The sequence below is a fragment of the Pseudorca crassidens genome, chromosome 8 (genome assembly GCF_039906515.1).
Source record: "Pseudorca crassidens isolate mPseCra1 chromosome 8, mPseCra1.hap1, whole genome shotgun sequence".
NCBI lineage: Eukaryota > Metazoa > Chordata > Mammalia > Artiodactyla > Delphinidae > Pseudorca > Pseudorca crassidens.
The window spans coordinates 13,312,837-13,321,616 of NC_090303.1; positions in this window are offsets into that span (position 1 = coordinate 13,312,837).

The following is an 8,780-nucleotide window of genomic DNA, read 5'->3' on the forward strand; positions in this document are numbered from 1 at the left end:
ATGCCAGATTATTATGGGGGTTCACAATCCTGAAACCAACTAACCCTTATGAAATCAACTAACTAAATCGCCAGTCTCCATAAGATCATGGACAGGCCCATGTTGCCAGGAAGTTACTACTAATGGCCTCAGATTAAAAACATGGAGCAAGGAAACACAGCTTCTTCCTTTTGGACTTGGGATAAGATTTGAATTACATTGAAGATTCTAGCTAATTTGGTTGATTTAATCATTCATTTAGCTGCTTTACAAAAGCAGTCTGGGCAGAGGACTCAAAAGAGTTTTCTCCAAGTTAAATGTTGCCCAGTAGGTAGGATGGCCCTGTGACTCCTCGAAAACAAATGCTCGATGGCCCCACCAATGTCCCAGCAAGCCAAGTGTCAACAGGGTACAGAGAATCAGGATAAGCATGGCTTCCTTCTCCCAAGAGAGCTTGCTCTAACGCCTGTATCTGGGGCCCCTCCAGATCACTCCTGCAACCAGGCATCATAGGGTGAAGGTGAGCAGCTTTTATCTTTGGGCTTTAACCACTTCACAAGACAGGAAATGTAATGTGAACCCATTTTATAAGGAACAAGTACCCAATTATGCTTCTGATTCGATCTATCCATCATTTGGAAAACTGACGTTCAAAGTAGTCATCCCAGAACTGAGAGAACATGGATTAAGCCCTGGAAGTACATTCTATGGAAATCCCTTTAAAAAACACCTTTCAGATGATCGAAAAATGGTGGGTGGTGGGTGCGGAAAGGAGATGAAACCCAGGGCTGGTAAGGATGAGGTCAACTGTGACTTAGCTTCATCAGGAAGGGATCTGATCAGTGCATGTGCTGACCCCTAGGAATCAGAGTGCTTGAGGGTTTTTTTGTGTTTTCCTGAAGGAGGAGTAGGTGCCCAGGGGAAAGTAAGGTGGGGAAAAGCTGCACCCTCCACCTGTCAGACTTCCAGGACTTGGGTCTATACCAGTGGAGAGAAGAGGCTGCAGGCAGAAAAGGAAGAAGCCTTTACATCAATGACTCCACGTAAAGGGGCTATTCCTTTGGTACCCAAGAAACAAACTGCGATACTCTATGGAAAAGAGGACCATATTCCCAAATTATGCATTGAAAATAGCACTGTGGGTGATGCATAGAAAATAGTCCAACAGCTTTGGGAGCCATGAGAGATAGGACCTTCACCAGATTTTGGCATTGTCAAGGTGGCCTCTGGAAGCAGTGGCATTATGATGGCTCCCCACTGGAGGTATGGAAGAACCTGAGAGAGACCTTGTAGGAACTGAAGCTGACTGGGTGGTTTATGGGCACATGTGAAACACCTGAAGTTTCCTAGGCAGAACTGGATAATATTTAGGGATGGGCTATGGACTTGACTCAGTTCCATCTTTGAAAAGGTGGGGCAAGAGCTGATGAAATTCAGCCTGTTTTATTCAATGCTACCATCTCTGCTTCTACAGATTTGTAAGGGTGGAGGCAACTGGGTTTACATTGGCCTTATATATGGTGACACTGAAAAGTGTGGTAGGTCCTCAGGAAATATGTTTGAACACAAATTCAAACAAATCACAAAGGTATTTGTCTTATTAATGAAAGTCTTTAAAAGCAACTCCTTATAAGAACTCTAGGAGGTGGGACTTCCTTTTCAAAGATGGACCATAGCCACCATTTGGCAGGTGAGAAAACTGTGGCACAGAATAGTCAAATAACCCATTCAAGGTGAAACACCTAGCATGTGACAAGAAGTAGGGTTTCAACCCCAGGAAGCCTCGAACCCACCATTGCACCCTCAGCCATATGCTTTATTGTCTTTCCACCAAGAGCGTGATTCTGCTGATTACACACAACTGCCTTATTCTACTTCTGCCTGTGGATTGTGTATTTAGAGCTGATACAACCAACTACTTCAGTTGGTAACCTGCGGAGCAGAGACATTTTAGTGAGGAGAAATAAAATGCTGGAGCATGAGTCAGGAAATCCAAGCTTTAGACAGCCTCTGTCATGAAATAACTCTGTCTTGTTCAGTCCCATTCACATCTTTGGGTTTCCAATTGTCCCTGTCTATAAAAAGAACTGAGTTAGAATCTCCCCAAGTGCATTTCGGCCTCAAGATTCTAACATCCAAACTGTCCAGATCTGGGTTAGACACATATCTTTTGGCCAAAGGCCCTGCTTCCCCCTTTGTAACAGATATTACCCCCAAGGACATACCTAATTATGAGATATACTTTTAAATTGATTGTCATTCTGTTTTTGATGTCCCATTCAGTGCTTTTGTTGTAACAGGAACAACAGTGAAACATTTGGCTTAATTACTTCTTGTGGAAAAAATAATTGTCAAAAACACTCAACCAAATTGGCTAGAAGAGTTGCTTCAGAATTACTCATGTTGCTTTGAAAGAAGAGGTCAAAGCAAAGAGATGAAGTTTGGCTACACGGCAGATGTATTTATGTACAACTTAATGTTCTTTTTAGCCTATCTGGCTGTTTCTTGAATGCATTTATATATTTCTGGACTGTGTTTCACTCTGCACATCACTGGATTTCTACCTCTTTTCTCTTTCACTATAAAGAGAGTGTAAGTTTTTGCTTCTGTGTTATTTTTAATCATTCTTTATTTCTTTCGAGTATTCTTCTGGCTTTTTCTGAAAGCCAAGGTAAGGTCATTAAGAGTAAAACATTTAGGCAGAGAAAGTTTCAAATGGGGCTTCATGCCCAAGGCCAGAAATTCTACAAATTTAATGTACACAATCTCCTGGAAACCTTCTTAAAAATACATATTTCCATGTTTCACTTACTGAGATTTTTGAGACCGTGGGTCTGGAAGAGGACCAGGAATCTATTTTATAAAAGTTCTGGAGTAGTAGCTTGTTGCTTTCCACTTTTTAAATTATTCAACAAGTCAATAAAGGGGAAGGGCTCAGTGAGGATGAAGTTTTATTGGTTTGGTTTTGGTTTTGGTGTTTTTCCAAGTGAATGGAGGTAGCCAAATTAGAAAAGTTGGGACCTGCCATACTGTATTGGTAACCCTGAATTCCTCTCTGGGAGCAAGTAGTAGGTGGTGTGGCTAAAAATTATACCTGCCCAGTCTGGGTTTTTTTCTCTGTTCCAACAGTCTTTTCGAGAAATGTGGGTAGGAAATGTGAGCCCATGGTGTAATGACTGAGGAAGTAGACACTTTCTTCAATAGATTATTAGTAGTTGTTATCTAATTAGAGATGGATAAGGTTTTAAACTCTATATATAGGGCTTAGTGATATATTCCTACCTCCTTGTTTTCCCTTTAGATTTAATATGAAGGCAATTTTAATAATCATATAAATTCATATCTGAAAAAAATCAACCTGGTTGCACACTGCATTCACCTTGCTGGAAATTGTGTACGCATGGAGAAATGGAAGATCAGTGGATCATGAAGTGAACACTAAATGTATTTGGTCCAGGCTGTCCTTGGACTTGGTGATGTGACCAGATGTTCGCATTCTAGATTTATTCTTCTGTATGTGGGAGCTGATGATACCTATTCTGCTTATGTTCCTGAGGTGCCATAAGAGTGAGCTTATGTCAAAGTGCTCTTTCCATTTTCTTTGGTCAATAAATACAATCTCCCAAGGCATCCATTTTTTCTCTTTACATCTTTATTGGAATATAATTGTTTTACAATGGTGTGTTAGTTTCTGCTTTATAACAAAGTGAATCAGTTATACATATACATATGTTCCCATATCTCTTCCCTCTTGCATCTCCCTCCCTCCCACCCTCCCTATCCCACCCCTCCAGGCAGTCACAAAGCACCGAGCTGATCTCCCTGTGCTATGCGGCTGCTTCCCACTAGCAATCTACCTTACGTTTGGTAGTGTATATATGTCCATGCCTCTCTCTTGCTTTGTCACAGCTTACCCTTCCCCCTCCCAATATACTGAAGTCCATTCTCTAGTAGGTCTGTGTCTTTATTCCTGTCTTACCCCTAGGTTTTTCATGACATTTTTTTTTCTTAAAGTCCATATATATGTGTTAGCATACGGTATTTGTCTTTCTCTTTCTGACTTACTTCACTCTGTATGACAGACTCTAGGTCTATCCACCTCATTACAAATAGCTAAATTTCGTTTCTTTTTATGGCTGAGTAATATTCCATTGTATATATGTGCCACATCTTCTTTATCCATTCATCCGATGATGGACACTTAGGTTGATTCCATCTCTGGGCTACTGTGAATAGAGCTGCAATGAACATTTTGGTACATAACTCTTTATGAGTCATGGTTTGGTACATGACTCTTTTGAGTCATGGTTTTCTCAGGGTATATGCCCAGTAGTGGGATTGCTGGGTCATATGGTAGTTCTATTTGTAGTTTTTTAAGGAACCTCCATACTGTTCTCCACAGTGGCTGTATCAATTTACATTCCCACCAACAGTGCAAAAGGGTTTCCTTTTCTCCACACCCTCTCCAGCATTTATTGTTTGTGGAATTTTTGATGATGGCCATTCTGACTGGTGTGAGATGAAATCTCATTGTAGTTTTGATTTGCATTTCTCTAATGATTAATGATGTTGAGCATTCTTTCATGTGTTTGTTGGAAGACTGTATATCTTCTTTGGAGAAATGTCTATTTAGGTCTTCTGCCCTAAGGATTGGGTTGTTTGGATTGGGTTGTTTGTTTTTTGTTATTGAGCTGCATGAGCTGCTTATAAATTTTAGAGATTAATCCTTTGTCAGTTGCTTCATTTGTAAATATTTTCTCCCATTCTGAGGGTTGTCTTTTGGTCTTGTTTATGGTTTCCTTTGCTGTGCAAAAGCTTTGAAGTTTCATTAGGTCCCATTTGTTTATTTTTGTTTTTATTTCCATTTCCCTAGGAGGTGGGTCAGAAAGGATCTTGCTGTGAGTTATGCCATAGAGTGTTCTGCCTGTTTTCCTCTAAGAGATTGATAGTTTCTGGCCTTACATTTAGGTCTTTAATCCATTTTGAGCTTATTTTTATGTATGGTGTTAGGGAGTGATCTAATCTCATACTTTTACATGTACCTGTCCAGTTTTCCCAGCACCACTTATTGAAGAGGCTGTCCTTTCTCCACTATACATTCCTGCCTCCTTTATCCAAAGATAAGGTGACCATATGTGCGTGGGTTTACCTCTGGGCTTTCTATCCTGTTCCATTGATTTATCTTTCTGTTTTTGTGCCAGTACCATACTGTCTTGATTACTGTAGCTTTGTAGTATAGGCCGAAGTCAGGGAGCCTGATTCCTCCAGCTCCGTTTTTCATTCTCAAGATTGCTTTAGCTATTCGGGGCCTTTTGTGTTTCCATACAAATTATGAAATTTTTTGTTCCAATTCTGTAAAAAATGCCAGTGGTAGTTTGATAGGGATTGCATTGAATCTGTAGATTGCTTTGGGTAGTAGAGTCATTTTCACAATGTTGATTCTTTCAATCCAAAAACATGGTATATCTCTCCATTTATTTGTATCATCTTTAATTTCTTTCATCAGTGTCTTATAATTTTCTGCATACAGGTCTTTTATCTGCTTAGGTAGGTTTATTCCTAGATACTTTATTCTTTTTGTTGCAATGGTAAATGGGAGTGTTTTTTTGATTTCACTTTCAGATTTTTCATCATTAGTGTATAGGAATGCAAGAGAGTTCTGTACATTAATTTTGTATCCTGCTACTTTACCAAATTCATTGATTAGCTCTAGTAGTTTTCTGGTAGCATCTTTAGGATTCTCTATGTATAGTATCATGTCATCTGCAAACAGTGACAGCTTTACTTCTTCTTTTCCGATTTGGATTCCTTTTATTTCCTTTTCTTCTCTGACTGCTGTGGCTAAAACTTCCAAAACTATGTTGAATAACAGTGGTGAGAGTGGGCAACCTTGTCTTTTTCCTGATCTTAGTGGAAATGCTTTCAGTTTTTCATCATTGAGGACGATGTTGGCTGTGGGTTTGTCATATACGGCCTTTATTATGTTGAGGAAAATTCCCTCTATGCCTACTTTCTGCAGGGTTTTTATCATAAACGGGTGTTGAATTTTGTTGAAAGCTTTCTCTGCATCTATTGAGATGATCATATGGTTTTTCTCCTTCAATTTGTTAATATGGTGTATCACGTTGATTGATTTGCGTATATTGAAGAATCCTTGCATTTCTGGAATAAACCCCACTTGATCATGATGTATGATCCGTTTAATGTGCTGTTGGATTCTGTTTGCTAGTATTTTGTTGAGGATATTTGCATCTATGTTCATCAGTGATATTGGCCTGTAGTTTTCTTTCTTTGTGACATCCTTGTCTGGTTTTGGTATCAGGGTGATGGTGGACTTGTAGAATGAGTTTGGGAGTGTTCCTCCCTCTGCTATATTCTGGAAGAGTTTGAGAAGGATAGGTGTTAGCTCTTCTCTAAATGTTTTATAGAATTCGCCTGTGAAGCCATCTGGTCCTGGGCTTTTGTTTGTTGGAAGATTTTTAATCACGGTTTCAATTTCAGTGCTTGTGATTGGTCTGATCATATTTTCTATTTCTTCCTGATTCAGTCTTGGCAGGTTGTACATTTCTAAGAATTTGTCCATTTCTTCCAGGTTGTCCATTTTATTGGCATAGAGTTGCTTGTAGTAATCTCTCATGATCTTTTGTATTTCTGCAGTGTCAGTTGTTACTTCTTCTTTCTCATTTCTAATTCTATTGATGTGAGTCTTCTCCCTTTTTTCTTGATGAGTCTGGCTAATGGTTTATCAATTTTGTTTATCTTCTCAAAGAACCAGCTTTTACTTTTATTGATCTTTGCTATCATTTCCTTCATTTCTTTTTCATTTATTTCTGATCTGATGTTTATGATTTCTTTCCTTCTGCTCAATTTGGGTTTTTTTTGTTCTTCTTTCTCTAATTGCTTTAGGTGCAAGGTTAGGTTGTTTATTCGAGATGTTTCCTTTTTCTTAAGGTAGGATTGTATTGCTATAAACTTCCCTCTTAGAACTGCATTTGCTGCATCCCATAGCTTTTGGGTCGTCTTGTCTCATTGTCATTTCTTTCTAGGTATTTTTAAATTTCCTCTTTGATTTCTCCAGTGATCACTTCGTTATTAAGTAGTGTATTGTTTAGCCTCCATGTGTTTGTATTTTTTACAGATCTTTTCCTGAAATTGATATTTAGTCTCATAGCATTGTGGTTGGAAAAGATACTTGATACAATTTCAATTTTCTTAAATTTACGAAGGCTTGATTTGTGACCCAAGATATGATCGATCCTGGAGAATGTTCCATGAGCACTTGAGAAGAATGTGTATTCTGTTGTTTTTGAATGGAATGTCCTATAAATATAAATTAAGTCCATCTTGTTTAATGTATCATTTAGAGCTTGTGTTTCCTTATTTATTTTCATTTTGGATGATCTGTCCATTGGTGAAAGTGGGGTGTTAAAGTCCCCTACTATGAATGTGTTACTGTTGATTTCCCCTTTTATGGCTGTTAGTATTTGCCTTATGTATTGAGGTGCTCTTATGTTGGGTGCATAAATATTTACAATTGCTATATCTTCTTCTTGGATCGATCCCTTGATCATTATGTAGTGTCCTTCTTTGTTTTAAAGTCTTTATTTGAAAGTCTATTTTGTCTGATATGCGAATTGCTACTCCAGCTTTCTTTTGGTTTCCATTTGCATGGAATATCTTTTTCCATCCCCTTACTTTCAGTCTGTATGTGTCTCTAGGTCTGAAGTGGGTCTCTTGTAGACAGCAAATATATGGGTCTTGTTTTTGTATCCATTCAGCCACTCTGTGTCTTTTGGTGGGAGCATTTAGTCCATTTACATACATAATTATCAATATGTATGTCCCTATTCCCATTTTCTTAATTGTTTTGGGTTCGTTATTGTAGGTCTTTTCCTTCTCTTGTGTTTCTTGTCTAGAGAAGTTCCTTTAGCAGTTGTTGTAAAGCTGGTTTGGTGGTGCTGAACTCTCTCAGCTTTTGCTTGTCTGTAAAGGTTTTAATTTCTCCATCAAATCTGAATGAGATCCTTGCTGGGTAGAGTAATCTTGGTTGCAGGTTTTTCTCCTTCATCACTTTAAATATGTCCTGCCAGTCCCTTCTGGCTTGCAGAGTTTCTACTGAAAGATCAGCTGTTAACCTTATGGGGAATCCCTTGTGTGTTATTTTTCCCTTGCTGCTTTTAATATGTTTTCTTTGTATGTAATTCTTGACAGTTTGATTAATATGTGTCTTGGCATATTTCTCCTTGGATTTATCCTGTATGGGACTCTCTGTGCTTCCTGGACTTGATTAACTATTTCCTTTCCCATATTAGGGAAGTTTTCAACTATAATCTCTTCAAATATTTTCTCAGTCCCTTTCTTTTTCTCTTCTTCTTCTGGAACCCCTATAATTCGAATGTTGGTGTGTTTAATGTTGTCCCAGAGGTCTCTGAGACTGTCCTCAGTTCTTTTCATTCTTTTTGCTTTATTCTGTTCTGCAGTAGTTATTTCCACTATTTTATCTTCGAGGTCACTTATCCGTTCTTCTGCCTCAGTTATTCTGCTATTGATCCTATCCAGAGTATTTTTAATGTCATTTATTGTGTTGTTCATCGTTGTTTGTTTCATCTTTAGTTCTTCTAGGTCCTTGTTAAATGTTTCTTGCATTTTTTCTATTCTATTTCCAAGATTCTGGATCATCTTTACTATCATAATTCTGAATTCTTTTTCAGGTAGACTTTCCTCTTCATTTGTTAGTTCTGGTGGGTTTTTATCTTGCTCCTTCATCTGCTGTGTGTTTTTCTGTCTTCTCATTTTGCTTA